This window comes from Pholcus phalangioides, unplaced genomic scaffold (genome assembly GCF_987345545.1).
Source record: "Pholcus phalangioides strain wild (caught in Gottingen) unplaced genomic scaffold, Ppha-v1.0 ptg000015l_1, whole genome shotgun sequence".
Classification (NCBI taxonomy): Eukaryota; Metazoa; Arthropoda; class Arachnida; order Araneae; family Pholcidae; genus Pholcus; species Pholcus phalangioides.
Window position 1 is genome coordinate 9,529,311 of NW_028301608.1, and position 24,810 is coordinate 9,554,120.

Genomic DNA, 24,810 nt, shown 5'->3' on the forward strand with positions numbered 1-24,810 from the left:
AAGCGAAAGCAAATGTAATTTCTCCCCCTAGATGGAAAATAATTCTTCCCAGAGGAAATATTTGTTATATTTGTTCTCCGATCAGGTGGACCTGAAGCTTGCGGTGATTCGTTATCATCAAGTATGAAGATCGATTGCTCGATTATTTACATTCTAGGTTAAAGGTATCCACGAATTACATCCGATATTTCGAGCGTTCTTTATTTTTTTTTCGTTAGTCGTTAAATCATTCCTCGTGAACCATAAAAACCTCAATATGTGTAATATTCGGTCATTCTCTTAATCGTGCTCAAAAGCAATTAAAATACCTCAGCACTGTTTCTAATTTTATAATTTCGACATTTCAAAGAAAACAATTTCTTCCGAAATTTTGGACATTTTTATTAGAATATAGTCCACGCCGTTCTCAAACGTTTTCCATTTTCTTTTCTAAAACGGGAATTATTTTCTTTAAGCTAAAATCCCACATTTTTGTTTTTCAGCTATTGTGAGGTGTTAGAATAGAACTGTCTAATGTATGATTTACAATTCTTATTGATGAGCGGCTGAACATTTTTCAGCGGAGGTCAAATAATTGAATAGAATACTGGGCTTCATTCTCGAAAACGGCTCTGGACCGGAAAATGCCGTAAGGTTTTGGAGATCATACCTACAGAATCGGATATAGACTCGGTTAGGTGCGAGCAGAGAAGAGCTAATCGTGCTCTTGATGGCACACGTATTTAAGCTATGCAAACACCAAACATGGCCCCGCTCTGTGCCTTGTGGGATATAAGCAAGCTACCTTACGGCTGGGCCATGATGGAAAAGAAACAAAAAGCCCCGCCAACCACGAAGACCACGGGCCGAAGGCCGGCCGTATCGCGCCACCGAACCTCCGGCCCACGCAAAGGACTACAAATACTAACACCAGACACGGTTCCCGGTCTGAAGATTACCGAGCGGCTGGGCCATGCAGGAAAAACTCTTCTGATGGCCGGGCCCGGTGGGCATCCCCGGCCCGTAAGCCACAGGACCCCACCTCACCGGGGCCCCCATCGCCTCTGACTCATGTCAATACGCAGAGACTTTATAAATTTAAAATGTTTACTTCGGAAGATCGCAGGTGTCGAGGGATATGATTGAAGTGTTTGAAAGTTTCAACGGGATGAATAAAATTGTATTTTATGGGTGATATTCGACGCCTCATACGACTTGTATAAGCAGTACAATTCGAGATAGATTTTTAAATGATTTTGCAGACTTTCTATACGTATCATTAATTATGAAGAAAAATATCAGTTTAAAAAAATAACTCAGCATTCAAAGGTTAAATGCTCATACGAATTTATTTTCTTTCAATTTTTTGGGTATTTTAGAAAAAAAAGTAATTTCTTTACGAAATACAACAATATAAGTGCTATGGTTTTTCACTTAGGAAGAGATGATACCTTGTCAGCGTCATTCTTTGAGAGCCTCTGAAATTTCACACTATAAAATCGCCTCAATTTGAGAGAATCTGAAATAAAATTCAATGTAAGAGATTCATTCAACTTTGATAAGCAAGATTTTGCCAATAAATAGGTAACGGTGTCATAAAGAAAACTGTATGGAGGGTGAATCTCTTGATTGGCTATTGCAACTAATGAAAAAACTCCTCTAATTAATTAAGTTATGTTTATGTATTGTTTCGATTGAGAATATGCTAACAACATCGATTAATCATATCTGCTTCTTTCTATCCGCTTTTGCAATACAAATAATCAATGCGTTTTTGTTGGAGCAAACTGTAGAAGGTAATATCACAATCAAATTAATGAGAGAAAATCAATTTTGAGTGATGATTTTTACACAAGATACACGGCTAAGATAAATGTAATAAATAGGTTTTAGGCTTTCCGGATATTATGCCGAGGTGGTTATACCTGGTTTCCTCCGCCTTCAGGCACAGTATCCAAGTGAAACAGTAATAAACACCTTCAAGATGTCCCCTACGCAATAGAGTCTGTGTCGTTAGGTTGTCACCATCATCATCATCATCACCACGGCTGCATCAGGAGAATATGTCTTCGCACTTCCAGGAATTTAGTTTGGCAAGTTTTCGAAAGTATTTATCATTTATTACAAATGTGTTCAATAATTTGCAGCTAAGGACAAAGTCCGAGAAAATGACGTTACTCTCCGTTATCCATACGAAGGTTTTTAACAGCTAGCTGATACGAAGATGGATTCAGGAAAGAAACTTATAGCTGCAAACTTTCGCAGCTACAAGTTACTACAAGCTGTTTTACGCTATTGATGTTCTGTATTACAGGTAATTTAGTACTTATATATGTTTAATAAACATTTTTACTGTTCCGTGCGTATAAAAATATTTATAGGAAAAATAGTAGAAAATTGTACTTTGCTTTCAACTATGGTCCAACAATTTGGACCTCAAGCTGTTACCCGCAGCTTCACTCGCGTGGATTTAGTAATCTGAAAATTACTCGACGATGATTCCCCTATGTGACATTTGAACCCCTCATGACGTCCGTTGGAGATGAATTTTCAGAAATCCAGTCTTAGTGGGTATATACTTCATAAAATATATTATTCACTAAATATCGTATGTATGACTTCTGCGACTTCGGTTCAGTGGTGATTGTTCCATATAATCTTTGAACCTCCTTCTCTTAAGGGGTGGAATTTTGGTTTTAACGGTTTTCTTCAATGTCATCAATTTCTTCAGTGGTTTGCGCCCCCCCAGGGGTCGAATTTAGGAAAACCCTTCTTCATCTTCATACGATAAAGATGGATATATGATATACGTGTAGTACATTCTCTCAGCTATGGTTCGTAAGCAATTTATAACACAAAATATATTTGATGGACTGTAGTTGGGACTTCGTAACACAAATATGGTCCAAAATTTAATTTTTTAAAAATCCATATTTGAGCTACATAAGGAATGAGAAAAGTGTTCAACATTAATGCGCTTGATCTTTCTACAGGCAATATCAGCAAAAAAAAAAAATTTTTGGAAGCTTGAATGCAGAAGTTATGATGATTAATGTAGAAAATTTTGTTATTTTGGACCATAGCTGTGTGAAATTACGGTATTTTCTCAGTTGGGCTAGAATATTCCTTCAAAGCGGGAAATTTAGTAAAATAGTAGAAGCAGGTCTAAAATTGCCCTGGTCACTGGGCCCACCTGACTGTTTTGGGCAAAATAGGAAGATTGCATTTGTGACTCTTGTAAATAGACACCCACACTGCATCAACAACTACAAAAAAAAACCAATTCCTACAATGGAATTTTCATTTTTTATTGTCACAGATTTATATAATTTCGTTTCTGATTAGTTCGAAGTAGTTTTCTACATTCAGGTATAGTATTCAATTGGAACAGTAATAAACAACTTTAACGCCTTATTCTATTATTACCCCACGGATACCATTTTTAAAAATTTTTTTTTTTCCTGCCTTAGACAAAATATTTATTTTCAAATACGACGCATGCGTCAAAGCAAATTTTCAAAATTTCAAATTTTACAGAAAAACAAGTTTTTATTATGTTTTAAACTGAAATAAAAAAAAAATAAATAAAAGTGGCATTTCATATAAACCGGACGGGGGTTCAAATAAAAACTTGAATACTGTTTAATTTCCAGAAATTAACTGAGAAATATTTTTAATTTCTTTCCGGTCCCTTTTCGCAACGACACTCACCGAAATTTCTTATGAAACATCGTTGAATATGAAACTTAGGATTGATGGATAACCCGGGAGAAGCAGCACTTAAGATCAATTTCGCGAATATCCGTATTCCGCTCTTGCGTTAAATGGGTTTCATTCATTTCAAGAGAGCCACCTCCTCAACATTTTCTCCTTTTTCTTACGTCACTTTATTTCTTTATTCTTTTTTCCGCGATTCCGCTTAATTCTCCCAACTTATCATTATCATCACTCTGTCTTAATTCAGAGTAAAAATTGAGGGAAAAGAAAGAAAAAAATAGAGAAAATGAAGAAATGAATCACGTTGATTTCTTTTCTCAAATGCAAAGTCGGTCATATACTGCTAAATTCATGATGAAAATTGATGCTTTTTTTAAGCCATAATGAAGATATGTTTACCTATCTAAGAAAAAAAAATTGGAAATCGACCATAAAGAAGTACGAAATTAAATTATGACTATCGTTATCAACTTTTCCCGCTGTGATAATTGTCATTTTAATGTTTTATCAAAGGATGTTTTATTTCATTGGTGGTATAATGTGTAAATAAGCGTTAATTATCGTACTAGTAGCAAAAAATTTAATATCCATGTAATAAAATCAATACACCAAGATTCGGCAATACGACTTTTTTAGAAGTCACCTCAGTTCTACTATCACTACTTCTACTTAGCTGTACATGTATCTTGTACACATCCCTGCTTCTTCACTTGTATTGAATGATAGTACTCCGTCAAAGTGATTATTATTGATGGAGCTTCCCTCGGTTGTCCCATTAATAACGCATGTGAAATCACTGTGAGTCTTTCGTCCACGTCTTTCATTTTGGTGATTGTTTCTCGGCTAAAATCGCAGCCATCGGAAATTCACGACGATATTTGCGTCGTTTTCCGAGCAACATTTATCAATCTTGTCTGAAAAAAGGCAGTATATGCCTATTCATCGTGTACAAGAAGTCCGTAGCAAGTCCCTTTTCTTCCCACCCTTTTGTCATAGACAATTGCTACAAACAGCACAGACGTTTTAAATGAGGTGAATATTCATAGTATATGGTACGTCTTTTTTCAATTGCATCGATTTTTAATCGATTAATCGGTACAATTTAATTTTTGAAGAAAATTAAGAAAAATTAACTTTTTATATTGCTGCGTCTTTGCAGTCCTATTTAAACAAAATAAGTTTGTTATTTCAGAAATATATAAACATGATAAGTTACATCGCCTTAAGACAGATATTGGCATAAATATTGAATTTTAAATTTTTAGAGAGGAGATTAAGGAAATACTCAAAACCTCAATTGTGGAAATTGTTGAATTTGGGTACAAAATAATGATGCATGTCGGTTTCAAACAGGTCTCTGATTTTAAAACATAGAGTACTGTGACTAATATTCCACTATTCTGAAAAATAGAACAGCAAAATTAAATAAATTACTTTTTTGTTAACACGTAACTGTTTTATTCCTTCATTTTTCCATACGAAATATATTGCATGATTATTAATTTCAGTTTCAGTAAATAAAAAAGAAAAATAATTAGTGACATCAAATGGTAAAACAATCGACCTATTATAAATTATTCTACTTCAAATTATTTGCATCGACCGTTCAAAAATGTGGCTTGTAACTATCAAAAACTAAAGAAATGAAAAATTGTGAATTTCGATATTAAATTTCTTCATTTTTTTCGTTTCATGGCAATGGAACATACTTTATTAGTTATGTTACTGATTTATTAGTTATGTTACTTATTTATTAGTTATGTTATTTATTATCTATGTTACTACTTATTATATTTAAATATACAGTACATGACCATGAGGCCCTGGGAAAAATATAAAAAAAGGTGAATTTAGTGATTTTTTTTTCAAAAATTAATTTGTTTATGTGAAAGTATCATAATATGAACACTTACCGTTTTTGTAACATTTTTGCAGTTGGAAGTTTTTGTCTACGACAATGATTGAGGCGAAAAAAATCTAACATCGGCAGAGGGTAATCCTACTATAAGAAAAATATGTATAGTTATATGAGCATGAGAAATACCATGAGAAATAAAAATTCATGAGAAATGAAATCTTTTCGTCAAATCCTTTCGGTTTTGAAGAAACCTGACGCCTTTTCAGCTGAATTTTGTTTATCTTTATCTCAAAAAATGAATGAACGTTTTCTTTATTTTGATTATGTTTTGACAAAGGAGGTCTTCAAACCTTTGTGCTTCGTTCCCATACCCAGTTTTTAAAATACGATACTGATATTTAAATTTTTATACACACAACTTTATTCTCCAGGATGAACAACTACTGGTTTCCTTATATATATAAAGTAAACGTACGTGGTAATATATATGTAATTACTTTATATATGTATATATATTATTTCTCGAACGTAATTATATATAATACATATAAAATTATTTATGACTGAATTATAAATTTTTCTCATTTACATCAGCAATGGGAATACTTTTTCCTCACGAGTAAATATCTGATTCATGAATTTCAATCCGTTCGGAATTTGTTTTCCTTAAAAATTCCTTAAAATTCAAGGTCTTGTGTAATGGACAATATTTAAAAAAATAAAAGAAAAAAGAAGACACATCGTTGTGTAAATAAGATGGGAGGAAAAATACCTTACTTTTTCAAGATTACGTTGTAGCAATTACTTGTTTTGTCTGAAAAAAGAACGCTGTTATTTTATTTTATTTTTCCGAAGAGCAGACCTTCAATTTAGTCATTCTGATGATACACCAAATAAACTAAACTAATTACACATATATTTCTCTTGTTTGTATGTGTATGTGTGTATATATATATCTTTATATATATATTTCTGATGGCATTACTAAAAATCTACAAAATTCTGAAGGCAATCGAAACAGAAATTAACTAATGCATTAACTGTAGTCTTCCCTTTCTTAATATATTTTTTAAAAAAAACCCTCAAATATGAATGTCGTATGATTATGCAATTCTCAAACATGAAGAAATATGAATTAGGTAAATGTTGTCAAAACAGAAAATAAGTCATGCTGATTGATATGTTTTTCTACGAAGGTTTCGGCAGCTGGCTCATGCGAATAAAAATTCGGGCAAGAAAATTCAACTGCCCCTGCAGGGAATCGAACCCCCCTCCTCTCACTCGAATATTGAGCTATAACGGCCAAACCGGAAGATACCCTGGCCACATCGCCATATGGTAATATCGGCTCATTGTCCTCATGGAGTGGATGCCTCTGGAAATTTATTTATGAAAAAACATACTTTACAATTACAAGAACTATAAAATCATAATCTATGTATAAAATCAGTTATGTACGAAATCACAATCTACATATGCAATCGGAAATCAAGCATATAATCCTATATTTCATAATAAATTTTAATTCGAATATAAAATCCTGATTCGCATATTCAAATAAATAATAAATCAGCTATAAAATTCATAATCGATTTCATCCTCAATTTAAATCGTTCGATTTCATTCTCAATTTAAATCGTTCGATATCCACGGCATTATACTGTTCTTGTGTCATCAGTCAGTTTTCTTTTTAGTTGATCAATTTCTTTTTTCTTTGTGAACGGTAAGCTAGACCACTTCACTACAAAGGCAACGGACCTCTTTTCTTGAGCTCGTGTGCTCAATTGGATCATACCCGAGCTCTAAAGAAAGACGTTTTGCCTTTATAACGTAGCGAACTAGCATTGGTTTCCAACTTCCAGGCATGAATACGAGCCGATCTCTCGGTTTGGCAGGTTCCCTGTTGTGGCCTCTGTCTTTGTAAAAAGTCTCACTGCAGAGTTCAAGTCTGTCAATAGTCCTACAACGATACAAAGATTTAGGTCTTCATGGGGAGAACGACGCGAGTGATTCGATACTTGCAAGCATGGGGTAAGGGGAGCCACCACTATAAATCTTTGCTAACTTTTGCGACGCAACTTTGCCTATTTTGAGGTAACGGAAGTAAGGTGCTTTGCATCAGTCTGGGGTTGTGAGCGGTTCTACCTATCTGTGGGAGAAGGGATCCAAATCAAGCTGTAAACATCTTACAGGAAACAGATTGGGGTGAGAATTCAGATATAGTTTTGAATCATCGAAAATGACAATTTGCAGGGTTCACCAACTGTAATAAAATGTCAACTTACATATTGGAAATCACACCCTACATCCTGTCAAACAGGCAAAACACTTAGGATGTATATTCAAGCCTGGGGTTGTGAGTGGTTCTATCTATGTATCTATATAAGTCAATCCTACGGCTAACCTTACTTTATGCTTCTCTTGCATGAGTATATGCTAGTATAATGAACATGAAATTGCGACAAAGGGGACAAAATAAAAATTTTGAGGAGAATCGTGAGGGCTCCATGGTACATCAGAAGAATAAACATAAAAAGAGACCTCAATATTCCACCTATTTTTAATTATATCAAAAAGAACTCAACAAAAATCAATTTGAAAACATGATGAATTCAGAATTTCAACACATAAGAGATGTCGATTACAGTGAATCTCCTACGCCGAGAACATCAGCTCGCGAAAAGCTGTACAGGAGACCAAAACAAATCTTCCATCTCCCATAGGAGAATGTAAGATAAGAGGGAAAAAGGGAATTGTAAACCCTCTTGTAAATATTTTATATATCGCATTTGGAAACTTTTATATTCAATTTTATTTTTTGGCATCTATTTACTCACTGGCACCTATCTTATCATTTTTATTTTGGCAACGGTGGATAACATGATCGTTGGAAGCGATGAGTAGATTTGTACTGTGAAACATTCTCGTACCTTAACCTTGCATATTAATCACATATTAACCTCATTTTATGAAACAAAAAAACACCGTGGGGCAGTTGCTTTGAAGTGTTATTTGAATGACAGAGCGTTACTTGCCATCATATTTGAATTTTTGACTTACTAATAGATTTTGATTATTAGAGCTCGCATTATATTGCTTGTGTGAATTCACTAGGTTGTATTTCATGTTAAATCAGCTTACATTTCAGAAACATTATACCTGAAAAAGTGGTAGCATTTTTACCAACCTGCAAAAGACCAGGTTTAAATTTCTATAGCATCGACTAAGATTCCCGTAATTGACTTTTCTTCTTTCCTCGACATGCATACACACACATCATATACTGACTTACTCCTTCTCTTCTTACCTTCATAGGCCTACCTGGGCCCGTCTTTAATCCCACAATCAGCCTTTTGGCGCTGGGAATGGGGACAAACTTTGATGCTGATCATTGATCATTTTTGTCGCACCACGGTCATTTTCTGCACACGAGGGATAATTAGACCGGGAGCAACAATTTATTGCCGATTCCGAATGACAGGCTCGTTTTTTATACTCATCGAGAGGTTGATGCGCTAACCTGCGGTAGCAATTTTTTTGCTGCGGTCAATCACCTTTTTTTGTTGTACCCCTGTGTCAGGAAAGTTTTCTGAAAAGGACGAATGGGTATCGAACTCGCGGCACCTCTAAACTTCCTTTGGTACTTTAGGCGAGTATCTTCTCGACCGGGCAACCGCACCTCAAACTTTGATGCTGGTCTGGTCGCATCAGCTGTCGTAACTTTGTATGAATGGCGGAGAGTAGCATCATCTCTTTGGATGAGTTGCCATCTGGTGGCAGTGTCAGCAATTGTGAGCTACGACCGAGTTGAGTCTGTCCGTGCACGGTCCCGTTCAGCGCACACGGGACCTAAGGTGACAGGTTCCATTGCTTTTGTAGCGTAGTAATCTAAGGTGCTCACCCGGCAAGGGATGGTTCGATTTCCCGCAGAAGTAGCTGCATTCAGTTTATAATTTATTCATTTTTACGTAGATGCCAATGACGTGAAAAAGACAACCAAAAATAAAAATGTATTCATGCATGGATTCATTGAGTAAATGTTACTGAGTACTATAAAAAAAATATCTAATCATGAAATAGAAATGTTCATGAATAATTCTTATTGGATTTTTAAAAGTCATAAAAGAAGAAATGATGTTGAGTGAGAGTGTGTGTTGAAAAAAGTCCTTATTTGCATAAAGCGCTTCTAAATACGTTCCTTCTTTTGTTATTTTCTGTCGTAGCTTCGAGTGAAATGCATTATTTATTGAGAACGAACTTCTTTGGAATTTGTTTTTCCTTATATCAGTATGGTATAAGAAGTAACTCACGTGGTGAATACAAAATTTTAATGGATAGCAGTGATGACTTATTCAAGGCTGGTTACATTAATTGAATATGGTAGTGTCTTTCTCAAAGTAGTGTGTTCCTCGTTATGTTTTTCTTCCAGGTTTCTCCACGTGTAAAGTGTTAAAAGAAAGGCTCCAATCCAATTTAATATTCATATTAATATGTCACTATCAGCGCCAAATGCATCTAGAATATCATCATCATCATCAACCATTTTCAATGTACTGCTGGATGTATGTGTATCTAGAATGTATATAGGTGATAACAAATTCAAAAAGCAAATTTACCCAAGGCTGAGAGAGAAAATCAATAGAAATGAAATTTCTAATTCAAATTATAATTATACAAATACAAATACAACGCCACAACAGGCAAAATGCCCAACGAGGTGGCTGATAAAAAAAGATGCCCGTAAAAATATGGATGTCATATGTTTCAAAAATACAGCAAACCAATTAAAAATGCAATTAACACTTAATTATCATATTAATGCTTTTATTTTTTCAGAGTTTTTAAAATGTTGGCGATTTCCTTTGCTTTGTGCCTAACCACGGCGAAGCTGATTGATGCATTTTTGACTTTTCAGCATAAAACTAGTGCAAAAGAAATTAGTCGACACCGACGGTATTATATTTTCTTTTTCGATTTCTGATCAAGCTTCCGTTCTTTTCGCAAACCCTCTTGAAATCCATCCACATTTTTTGTTATGCTTCATGTCTGAGCTTATTAATAATAATATTATATTATTATTAATATTATATTATTATTAATAATATATTATTATTAATAATAATAATATTATTATTATTATTATTATTGCATTCAAAACTTTCGATGTGTTTCACAACCATAAATTGTTTTCGCGGAATTTTTTCTAATTTTGACATTGCATGAAGGGATGACGTTTGTGCAGATTTTTTTTTCATTTCTTTTATTTTATTCAAACAGTTAGCGTCCTCTGTGGTCTAAACAAAGAACAAAAATAGAATAAAATAATTAAAAGTAGTGAAAATAACTTTGACATTACAGGGCACCATTCTGGATTTTCTATAAATGTAAATTAACAGTTTACATATTTTATTAAATTTCTGAATGCTTCATTCAATATAAATATTATGTGTATATTGGTTGATATGTATTTATAGTTGTCGTGTGAGTTTTAGTATTCGATTAGGCTATATCCGTCATCCGATTAAAAGAGGCCGACTTGTTTAATAATATGACGTTATAAATAGAGTCCGATTCTTACGTCAGTCAATGTAGAATTTCAAACCTCTTATGGCGTTTAAAGCGTGAGGACTGGGACTTGCATGCCACGAAATTTCCCATTTCTATACCCGTACAAGAATGATCGATACAATTAGAGAACATTCCTTAAGGAAAAGATACCGAATTTTTAACGGAGTGTTTGAAGACAAGGAAATACACCAGCGACATGAAGAGGAACACGTCATGCTAATATATCATAAGAGTGTTAAACAGTGTTCCTATAACCAATATTTCATATAGAATGCTGTACACTGCATATACTAAATTATTTTGGCTTATAAGACAAGGTTTTTTTTTTAATTTCAGGAACAGCAAAGAAACAAATAACAGCAAATTATCTACCTAGGTAGGTCGATTGTCCCATGAAAAACAATTTTGTGAGTTCTTTTTGGTTTCATGGTACTGTTCAGTTTTTATAAACTCTACACCAACGGGTCTGTAAATCACGAATCTAACTACAGGTAAGTGATAGGCTCATTGCTGCAGACATCATTTATAGGTGAATTTTCAGAAAGCAATGCTGGAAAATAATAATGAGTATCACAAAGTTTAAACCAGAGGTGCCTAACCTTCTTCAGCAGAAACCCATAATCAACAACAAGATCAGCTTCGCAATCCGAAAAAACAGTGGGTTTTTCCGAAATTAGTTAAACCATAGTAAATGTATTTATAACAAGACTGCATGTGGATTTGTACGATCCACCTAAGAAATCTCTTGCGAATCAAGTTTTGGTCCTTATCCATAGCTCAAAAATCCCTGTCTGATGGGATTTGCACAATCCGTCTCTAAAACTTGAACGAATCACGTTTGTTTCACAAACCATAGCTCAAGAATTCCTGTCTGGGAGTTGATTTGTACGACTCATTTTGGAAGCCCTTTCGAATCAAGTATGGATCGCGACCCATAGTGAATCCCTAGCTGAAAGTGGGTACGGCCAGTCTATCTCTAAAGCTTATGCGAATCATTTTTGGGCTGTGAATGATAGCTCACGAATCCCTGACCGTAATTGAATTTGTTCGACCCATCTCGGAAAGGTTTACGGAAAATTCACCGCCAACAATTCACCGCCATGCAATTCACCGCTAGGAAAATTCACCGACCAACAATTCACCGCCATGCAATTCACCACTAGGAAAATTCACCGACCAACAATTCACCGCCATGCAGTTCACCGCTAGGAAAATTCACCGACCAACAATTCACCGCCATGCAATTCACCGACGACAGTTCGATGCGAGTCAGTTAGCGAGGGAATGAGCGATTGAGTTACTGAGTGAGTGAGTGACCCAGTGAGTGACTGAGTGACCGAGTGAGTAAGTGATTCAGTGAGCGACTGAGTGACCGAGTGAGTAAGTGATTCAGTGAGCGAGTGGGTTACTGATTCAATGGGCGAGAAAGTCAGTCCGTGAGTGAGTGAGCGAGCTGCTAAGTGAGTGAGTGATCTATTGAGTGAGTAAGTGACATGTCCTAAAGATATGGCGGAAAGTTTAAATAATGACTTTATGAGAAGAAATTCAGATGATACGGATTCGGGTTGCTGTATTTTTTAAATATATGACATCCATATTTATTGTGGGCATCTTTTTCTCAGCCACCTCGCTGGGCATTTTGCCTGTTGTGGCCTTGTATTTGTATAAATTACAAATTGCTGTTGCCCAATACAAGATAGTATATTCAACAAAATTCCATTAACTCTGTTTTACTCAGAAACTTCTAATGAAATGTTAAAAGGGATAATAACAGAATTAAAAGATAACAAAGTAAGTGGATACGCGATGAATTAACTTCCTAAAAATGCTTAAAATCATCTCCTGTTATCACTTTGATATTATAAAAAAACATCGCTGATCATCAGTAACCAATGGATTTTTTTTATGCTGAACTAGCTGTTACCCGCGATTTCACGTGATGAACTTTCAGGAATCCTGCCCTAGTGCGTATCTAGTATATCTATATGTACTTTATATTTACTATATACGTGTATATATATATACTTCCTATGCAACGGAAATTAGTGACGATTTTTTTATTACGGGAGTCGGTGACGTTTTTTGAGTGATGGAAATCTGTTACGTTTTTGTGTTACGGAAGTCGGTTACGATTTTGGGGTCAAGTTTTCATTTAACTCTTGCATATATCGGGACCCATTTGACACATCGGGACCAAGTAATGTGCATGTACCCCGAGTTTCCCCACATCCTACATCAGGTCCCCTAAGCTGAAATGGATGGCGGGCCCCCAAACCAGCTTTTTCACGGGCCCCTCTGTGCTTAATTTATAGTGTGAAAATATCAAAAAGCGATAAGAAACGTTCCGGCCCCTGTCAGCCCTGCCCTCGTGGGGGTCATGCCGAGAGGTATGTATAAGTAAAATATACATATATCACCAGTGCTCCCAACATACAGGGTCGGGGGTACCCGGGGGATTGCACATATACCTTCATGGGGAAATTAAAAGGTTTCATTTCCAGGGGTCCTTGCGATAGTGGAAGCCCAAGGTATATCCAGTCTGGGACCCCATACAATTTGCGAATTCGGTCAAGGGTAAATTCTTTAATCTCTGCGCAGAGTCCCGGTATTTCTTTCTCCTAATCAATGTGATGGTTTTGTCCACTTACAATTTGCTCCATCCGAACTTCATTCAAACTCTGTTCTCTTTTTATGGCACCGATGAACTTCCATATATCTGGGTGGTGAGCAGATAATTGCTGTTGGAACGCTCGATGCCATCCTTCTATAGAATTGTTGGTAAATCGTTACGCGTTCCTTGAAAGCAGTTCCAAATGTCGACGTCAAAGCGCGGCTGACGACGACGACCACCACGACGAAGAAAACGCCCGAGCCAAGTGTCTTCAAATCTACACTTCATCATAAATACATTTTCGGAACAATTGGATTTGTTAATCATTTATGACACTACTAGGTTAAAAACTAACTAACTAACCAATTCACTCACTCCCTCACTCACTTACTGACCATTCACTCACTCCCTCACTCACTTACTGACCATTCACTCACTCCCTCACTCACTTACTGACCATTCACTCACTTACTGACCATTCACTCACTTACTGACCATTCACTCACTTACTGACCATTCACTCACTTACTGACCATTCACTCACTTACTGACCATTCACTCACTTACTGACCATTCACTCACTTACTGACCATTCACTCACTTACTGACCATTCACTCACTTACTGACCATTCACTCACTCCCTCACTCACTAACCAATTTACTCGCTCGCTCAGTCACTTACTCACTCGGTCACTCACCCGCTCAATCACTGACTCGATCAATCACTTACTCACTCGGTCACTCAATCCCTGACTCGATCAATCACTTACTCACTCGGTCACTCAATCACTTACTTACTCGGTCACTCACTCACTCACTCACTCACGCACTCACTCACTCACTCACTCAATCACTGACTCACTCGGTCACTCAGTCACTCACTGGGTCACTCACTCACTCAGTAACTCAATCACTTACTTACTCGGTCACTCAATCACTTACTTACTCGGTCACTCAGTCACTCACTCACTCACTCACTCACTGGGTCACTCACTCACTCGGTCACTCAATCACTTACTCACTGGGTCACTCACTCATTCGGTCACTCAATCACTTACTTACTCGGTCACTCAGTCACTCACTGGGTCACTGACTCACTCGGTCACTCACTGACTCACTCGGTCACTCACTGACTCACTCGGTCACTCACTGACTCACTCGGTCACTCACTGACTCACTCGGTCACTCAGTCACTCTCTGGGTCCCTCACTCACTCGGTCACTCAATCACTGACTCGGTCACTCAGTCACTGACTCACTCGGTCACTCAATCACTGACTCACTCGGTCACTCAGTCACTCACTGGGTCACTCACTCACTCACTGGGTCACTCAGTCACTCACTGGGTCACTCGCTCAGTCACTCACTGGGTCACTCACTCACTCGGTCACTCAGTCACTCACTGGGTCCCTCACTCACTCGGTCACTCAATCGCTCACTCCCTCGCATTGAACTGTTGTCGGTGAATTGCTAGTCGGTGAATTTTCCTAGCGGTGAATTTTCCTAGTGGTGGCGGTGAATTATTGGTCGGTGAATTTTCCTAGTGGTGGCGGTGAATTATTGGTCGGTGAATTTTCCTAGCGGTGAATTGCATGGCGGTGAATTGTTGGTCGGTGAATTTTCCGGCGGTGAATTGTTGTCGGTGAATTGCTGGCGGTGAATTTTCCGGACACGTCTCGGAAATCCCTGCGAATCAAGTTTGGGTCATGCCCCATAGCTCGAGAATCCTTTACTGCAAGTGGATTTGAACAACCCATCTCCGAAACTCAGCATCGGGGAATTAAGTGTCGGTCGCGAATCATTGGTAAGCTATAATCCCTTTCCTAAAAATCCAAAAAATATTGTATTTCCTTGAAAAAGTCCAATTATTTTGTATTAAGTCATTGAATTAAATGTTCTACAAACCCAAATTTTGACGTCGATCCTTTCAAATAAACATGGTCTAATAAACTTTAGAATCAACGAGACAGGAAAAAGCGATCGTACAGTACCATTAATAAGTCAAATATAATTCGTCAATAAAATACAGTAAACGTGTATTCCGTATTTTATGTAGAATCCAGTCAAACAAGTAGAAACTGAAACAAAAAAATAAAAAATGCGCAAGAATCACGACATTCAACCGTCGAAGAAAGTAGTAAATCCCCAAAAGCTTTCACTCAGGATAAAAATAGGAGAATTGAACTCTTTTCTCTGTATTGCAAAAGTACAGAGAAAAAGAGTAGGGAAAAAAATGCGAACGATTTATCTGTATTTCAAAGAGATACCGTTGCGCTCTACAGCCATGTTTCAGTGGTTAAAGCTCAAACTTTTTTTTTCCTCTTGGCCTTTGACAGATGATTCAGGGAAAGCGTGGAATCCAGAAACACACTTTGTACTCACCCCTCAACTCCTTGAGAAAAAGAAACATGTAAAGTATTGAATCAAGTTAACGCAGGAGAGAAACCATGTAATTTATACAAAAATAAAATACAGTTTTGGGAAGAAAAACACATGCTTCGAGTCGAAATTTGTGTAAATTTCCCAATGATATTCAGCAAGCGTTCATCAAAGCTGTGTCGAAATTTGACTATTGTGTTGAGGATAAAGTGGTGAAATCCCCATTTGGTGTATTCCGGGCGTTTCGGCAATTTTTCTGTTTTTTGATGTTTTGGATTGAGTAAAGTCGACACATTTAGACTTTTTTATGAATGCATTGTAATGCCCTCAATGCACACAACTAAATAAAAATTTTACAAATGCAGTACAGTTAATGCAATCAAGTACAATCAAGTATTCATCGTATATTTGTTTTTTTTTTCCTTTCCAGCAAAACTATCCGTGAAAGAATAGCTAAACCTCTGATGACACCATACACGTTCATGTAAAAGTTCGAATATATACGAGATGAACATAGAATAGGTGAAAAATATGAAAGACTCCAGTAGGTATTTAAGAAAAACATGATTTACAACTGTGTTACGGTAAATTTCATATAATACCGGTTATTATATGCATAATGGCCGAGCATTTAGGTAAGTTTGATAAATTTCCCTAAATTTATCATTTTTACCGATGATTAGTGTAGTATCCAAGCGTCGTTGGTAAATTTGTTTTAAGTTTCATTAAATTAATGACTTTTACCGGCAGTTATGAATGGTGCCCAAGCATCGTTGATAAGTATTAATAAAATTATCACTTTTACCGGTGATTATGCATAATACCAAAGCGTCGCGTTGTTGGTGAACATGATAAATCGTTCCGTATGATACACTGTACATCTTAGTTCCCCAACCTTTTTTGTCCCACATCGCCCTCTTCTTCAGAATTTTTTTTCTCCCATCGCCCCCCCCCCCAACGCAATCTCACCCATAGGATCCTATGTTAAACTCGTAATTTCTACCGCCCTCCTGGAACATTCCATCGTCCTCAAGGGGGCGTTAACGCCCATGTTGGGAATCACTGCTATACATGGTAATTCATACATGTATTGTATCATTATATCGAGTACGATCATAAAATTTGTTATCATTAATCGGGGTTCGACTATGTTCACCACGAATATTAGGACTCATTTGAATTTTTTTTTCATATTTATGAAATTCACCAATTACACTACTACTACTACTACTAAACCACGCATTTATGTCGTCCATATTCCTCTGCGGAACTTGTAACGAATTGGTGCATGTTAGTTCAATTAGAAAGCTGTTGCCCCCTCTCTCTCTCCTGAGATCAACAAAAAACAATTACACGTTTTCAAGTGCAATATTCACTGAGCTATCTGTATTCAAAAAATTGGACAAAAATTGGGAAATCGCAACATAAATGAGGGATAGAATCGTTGTCCGTTAGTTTATCTCGTTCTTTCCGTAATTCCTCCGCTTTTTGGATTCAAATATCTCAGCGAATATTGCACATAGAAATGGAAATTTCTTTGTTTTGGCCTCAGATGAGACAGGGCAACAACTTTGTCTTTGGAAGTTACAGGAAAGAGGCACCGTATAAAAATTTATATCTTTGATTTTGTGGCGCATTATATTTTCCCTTGAATACATTTTGAGCATTTTTTTTAATTGTTACCATTCCTCTACAACAAACTGTTGACGAAATAAATGTCACGTTAGAGTTTACGGACACACTGTATATTCAACACTTAACGATTGATACTGGTAATATGGCGAAAGTCCCTTTTTCATGTTATTTTCTCAGTACCGTTTCATCCTTTCTCCATAGTGCGGAAGTCAAGAACGTGAGATGGATATTCACATATAACCCTCTATAAACACGATGTCTCGGGGATATAGCAAAATGTGAAATCGCTTACATTGCCTGAAGATCCGCAGCTCGATGTAAGGAATACCAATCATAACGCGCTCTCATGTGTTGGATCACATTCTTCCATTTTTTATAGCATCTTGATCCATCTCGGCATATATTTCGTTCGCTCAAAGGTATTATAAAAAAACATGCCAGATCTTTTGCCATGTTTTACGTTCTCAATCTCAACCCTTTTTTTCGATCCATCTGGCTCTGGCCAGCACACGGACATGCATATTTTAACTTCTACGTTCAAAGGTATTGTGATCATCAATCATATGCTGCATCACACACCTACTATATTGTTTTCTTGCTCAAAACGCACATCTACTTCGGTACTGACTACTTCTGCAGTATGCAGGATGCATACATGTATGCATGTTTTTGTAACGCTATAAACAGTCAGTTCTCGAGTAGTATCGTTCTTTTACTGACTGTATCTGAAGAATCTGAAAAAGAGTATTATGACTACGATGACGTAGTATCGTAATGGAGCTTTTGGTATCACTTGTGTTTCTTACGAATTTGAACGCACTTATGCGAACCTAAATTTCAGTTTCTCTGTTTAGAAATACTAATTTTGTAAGCTATTAAGTCATAAATCAGAATGGCTGGACAAATTGGAAATTAAGTTCGAACGAAATCAAAATGAAAGAAAGAGAAACAGAAGAAAAAACATAAAAATTAAATTTGAATAACATAGATCAAGGCAGAGAAAGCATAGAGAGTGAACTGAAAACATATAAGTTGGAGTGAGAATTCATAGAAACTGAACTCAGAAGTCATGCTATTTGAACAGAAAAAGAAGTCATGCTATTTGAACAGAAAAAGAAGTCACGCTATTTGAACAGAAAAAGAAGTCATGCTATTTGAACACAAAAAAAAGTCATGCTATTTGAACAGAAAAAGAAGTCACGCTATTTGAACAGAAAAAGAAGTCATGCTATTTGAACAGAAAAAGAAGTCATGCTATTTGAACACAAAAAGAAGTCATGCTATTTGAACAGAAAAAGAAGTCATGCTATTTGAACAGAAAAAGAAGTCATGCTATTTGAACAGAAAAAGAAGTCATGCTATTTGAACAGAAAAAGAAGTCATGCTATTTTAACAGAAAAAGAAGTCATGCTATTTTAACAGAAAAAGAAGTCATGCTATTTGATCAAAAAAGGAGTCATATGAATTGAAAAAGAAGTCATATGAATTGAAAAAAAAGTCATATGAATTGAAAAACAAATCATATGAATTGAAAAAGAAGTCATATGAATTGAAAAACAAATCATATGAATTGAAAAAGAAGTCATATGAATTGAAAAAGAAGTCATATGAATTGAAAAAGAAGTCATATGAATTGAATTGAACTTTCAAAAAAGAAGTCATATGAATTGAACTTTCAAAAAAGAAGTCATGTGAATTGACCTTTTACTCAAGAAGTCATGAGTTGAACTAAGAAGTTACACGGATTACACAAAAAAGTCCTATGAATTGACGTAAAAAGTCATATGAAGTCATATGAATTGAAGTAAAAAGTCATATGAAGTCATATGAATTGAAGTAAAAAGTCATATGAAGTCATATGAATTGAACTAAGAATTCATATGAATTGAAGTAAAAAGTCATATGAATTGAAGTAAAAAGTCATATGAATTAAAGTAAAATGTCATATGAAGTCATATGAACTAGCGTGTCATATGAATTAAAGTAAAATGTCATATGAAGTCATATGAACTAGCGTGTCATATGAATTGAACTAAGAGATCATATGAATTGAAAAAAAAAGAATCATAGAAATTTTGAACTGAGCGAATAAAAAAAATTGTGCGAAGAAAGCATACAAAACGTAGAAATTAAGCTGAAAAAGCTCGGAAATTAAGCGGAGAAACAACATACAAATTAAACTGACAAAGAATAAAAATTAATACAAGATATACAGAAGACTGGATGTTGTGAAGATATTTATTATTTTAGATGTTAATTTTTTTTTTTTTTTTTTTTTTTTTAAGGAAGGAAAAAACTCATCTCTGCCTCTACCGGGAGTCGAACCCGGGTCCCTCGACCCGGTAGAGGCAGAGATGAGTTTTTTCCTTCCTTAAAAAATTAACATCTAAAATAATAAATATCTTCACAACATCCAGTCTTCTGTATATCTTGTATTAACAAGTGGAGAGCGACATTCATGTCAAATAAAAATTAAACTGAGAAAGCATGTTCAATGAACTAAGAAAAGAAAGCTTGTGCAAATCGAACCAAGAAAGCATGCAAATTGAAATAAAGAAACAAGTAGATTGAACAAGGAAAGCATAGAGCCATTGAAATCCATCATCAGCAATGATTAGTAATTATTCAAATACAAAGTAAAGAAAGGTAAACAAAAAGGAAGGGAGAGAGAATCGCTATTTGTACATTCTTTCACTTTTGTTAGGAAATCTGTTGTGTACACTGCAATCAGTGAACAATTATGATTAGTGAATTTTTTATAGCATATTTTATCGGATACACGAAATAACTAGAGAAAATAACTAAAATGAATGCAAATATCATTGCTTGAATTTACTAAAAAAAAGCGCAAGTGCTTCTTAATACGGTTTCAATAAAGAATTCAACTAAAATATTTTTATAAATTCAATTGAAACAATATGCAGAGTATATAAGAGATCATCTTCATAAATGGGAATTGTTTTAATATAGGGAATTTCTAAAATAAAAATGTGTAATAATTATTAAAAAGAAATTAAACAGTAAATTTTTACGAATAATAGGAAAATCTATCAAATTATTTAGTTAATAATTGAATTAATTGAATTAGAGAATAAACGCCAATTTGTAATTTAATAAACGCAACCAATATTTCATTCAAGTGTTCATTCCCAACGTATTTGAGCAATGCGAAAAATAGCTCAATAAGAGTTATCATTACCACCAGTTATCTATGAATTTGATGGGATCCGGGAATTTCGCCCCCGCTACGTTTCGCCCCGGATATTCCTGCCCTGACTGTATGAGTGACCAAGTAAGTTACTGACAGTGTGACTGATCAAGTGACTGGAGTGAGTGGCAGTGGTGAGTGACCATATATGTGGGTGAGTGACGAAATGAGTGTGCGATTCATTATGCGACGAAATGAGTGTGCGATTCATTATGTGACGAAATGAGTGTGCGATTCATTATGTGACGAAATGAGTGTGGATTCATTATGTGACTAAGTGAGTGACGAAATGAGTGTGCGATTGATTGTATGAGTGAGTGAGGTGCCAAATGAGCGTGCGATTGAGTAATCGTATTAGTAAGTATGAGTGACTGTACGAGTGATAAATTGAGTAACCATTTTCGTGATCAAGTAAGTGACCGTATGAGTGACCACACTCACTAGGTCTCTCATACGATCACATACTGTTATTAAGTCATACAGTCATCTACCCACTCACTTGATCAGTCTTACGGTCACTCACTCACTCACTTGGTCAGTCTCACGATCACTCACCCACTCACTTGGTCAGTCTCACGGTCACTCAGCCACACACTTGATCACCTATACGGTCAGGGCAGGCGGAATTTCTGGGATGAAATGTCGGAGGTGAATTGTCAGTGGCGAAATGTCAGAGACGAAATTTTTCCGTAACCCGAGTTTGTTGTTTGTTAGGTTCGATAAAAAAAGGTATATCGATCCAGTTGTGGAAACGAAGTAAAAAATATGTGCATATCTAATGTTCGAATGAATTTCACTTTTGAAGATGAATTCCTTCCTCTGATACTCACGCAATCAAGAAAAATGCGAATTTCCTTCTTCAGAAAGTCTTCTACATTTTCGGATCTTCCTGTAAAGACACTACAGTGTATCGAAACACTCAATAGTTAATCCGTCGTTTATGCCTAATATTTGCCTATCGTTTTTTGACGCGAATGCGTCTTTCAAATCATTCGATTATACTGGGAGCAGCATTCGCAAAAAAAATTACGCAACGAAATAATTCACAAACGCTCTTATCTCAAAAGTATTAAGGACATTTCAGTGCATTTGATATCTGCGGGCAGATCTCGTTGAAAAAAATCCAATAATTCCACATTGGTTTAATTAAAGGGGGAGTTGGTACACGCAAATATTACAAAATACTACATTTTCCTATTTTTCAATTTTTAAATACTATGAAATTTTCTGCGTCTAATCGTGTTAAAGTTATGGTTCTAGCTGTAATAAGAGTATTTTATATAAACTGCTGGCAGGCATTACACATACTAATGTTTTTCACTAAAATACGTTTTTCTCATAACTGTTGTTTGTTAGATAAGGAATATTTTTTGAAACACCGCTCTTTCAAATGACATGAAACTTTGTGTGTGTCTCAACACGTTAGACACACACTTTAACACGAGTTTTTAGGATTTTAATTGTTGGTTATGTTTTATCGAAATTTAACTCGAACAACATGCACCTTTTTCAACAATCATCAAAATTTTCCCATATTTTGCGCGATAAATAATAATTTTTTTTTTAAATTTTAATAAAAGATTCGTTGTGTTAAACTGTGTAACACGATAGCGTTGAGAAACACACAAAGTTTCAATACATTTCAGTAAGGTTCCGGGACGAATCGTCAGGGAAGCTGCTAAACGAAGAAGCAAAAGAGGGAAAAACTACCCTGAAAAAGATAGCGCGGGAGCCACAGAGAGGAGAAAAGAAAAACACTCCCCCCTGGAGATTCTTCTCTTTTTTTATTCTTTAGTGTGGTGTAAGGTGTGATGTGCTCGTTGCGTAGCACTTTTCTCTATCCTCCTTAGTCAAAATAAATATGATTATTGTTTTGAAAGACGACTCATCAATGAGTACGCGTTCAGTTACTCGGCCACGAAGAGGAGGATCGTTACTATTTCAATGTGCGGTTTTCGAAAAAATGTTCCTTATCTAACAAAAACTTTTCGAGAAAAACGTATTTTAGTGAAAAACATTAGCATGTGTAATGCCTGCCAGCAGTTTATATAAAAATACTGTTATATATTACAGCTGGAACAAAAACATTAATCAGTTAGACGCAGAAAATTTCATAGTATTTAAAAACTGAAAAATTGGAAAATGTGGTTTTTGGAAAATTTGAGTGCACCAACCCCCTTAAAACCTGTTCCGATGTGGGCACCAGACTCGCGGCCCACTTTCAACATGAAATAGTATTATGCTATATCTTGAGAGATTAGCAACACAAATAGATGACACTAGTATCGTCTGTTAGCTATTGGAAAGAAAAATCCAATGGTACTAATTCTATTATGTCAGTACCTACCACGCCATTGAAGACACAAAGAACGTATTCACGTCAAATCTTGCGGCCGTTTCTATGACACAAGAATACCCAATTCCCCCCCCCCTTTATAATGGTTAATTTGCTTTCATCAATTAGTATGATAGCTGATAATTAGGGTAATAACAATTCTTATTAGCGTGCTATTTTCTAATTCAGGACTGACTAATTGCATGGTTCCGTGATTCCCAGAGAGAAAGACTTCGGAAAACTTTCATGAGGAAAATGTTCTATAAAAAATGTTGTTGCATAATTGTTTCCAGATTCCAATACGCATGAATTACACGTATACAACCGTTTTGTGTTAAACGTAAATTGAATATTTCTTAAAATACACGATATATGTTATTATTTCTTTTTCTGTCATAGTTTTACACACTCGATAGCGTTTCCTTTACCTTGTTTTTATCGTAACCGGAATGGGTAGCAAAAAAAAGCAAAATAATTTCTTTCCACGAAACCAAGTGGAAAAGTATAAGAACAGAAATACTTGAAAATGTATGACATATTTCTCCGAAGAAAAGAAAAGAGGTTTGCGTGCATTTAGTGAAAAAGAGAAGAGAACAACATTTTTTTTTTTTCGTATAAGAAAGTGTGGAAGAGAGAACACTCAGAAAACTATTTTAACGCTGAATGTCGTGACGCGTGAAGTAAGAATATTCTCTCTGAAGAAGAACATTGCTCCCACTTTTCTTTCAGTCTCTTCTGCTCCTTATGTTTTTTCTCCCACAATTTGATAGTTTTAATATCTGGATAAGTATACTGAACATCTTGTATTTATTAAAGATTCCTCGAAATTAGTTAAATTATAGAGTACGAAAAAAAGCTTAACCTTCATCTTTATATATCGTTCGAATTTTTCATGTGAACATGAGTGATGTCTCTGGAAAAAATGAAATGAAATACATTGTTTAAATACAAATACAAATACAACGCCACAACAGGCAAAATGCCCAACGAGGTGGCTGATAAAAAGATGCCCATAAAAATATGGTTGTCATATGTTTCAAAAATACAGCAACCCAATTAAAAATGCAATTAACACAAATTACAAGCAATATATACACATGATAAAATATTATACAATGCCCATAAAGAATACTTATGGTTGTCTTATTCTAAGAATGGATAGCTTCTCGATTTACCCCAACATGTTTATCGTATTTCTTTTTAAACGTGTCAATTGTGTTACAATTTACTACCTCCGGGGGTAAGCTATTCCATTTATTAACAACCCTATTGGAGAAAAATTCCCTGCGACACCATAACCTTGCATTGTCCCTCACCAATCGATACTGGTGTCCCCTTGTAAAAACAGTTGATTGGCGGTGTACTAAAAGTTCATGGTCCATCCTATCCATCCCATTGAAAATTTTGAACACTTCGATCATATCTCCTCGACACCTGCGTTCATCCAATGTAAACATATTCAAAAAATGAAGTCTTTCTTCATAACTCAAGCCCTGTGTGCCAATAAAGACGCGCGTAGC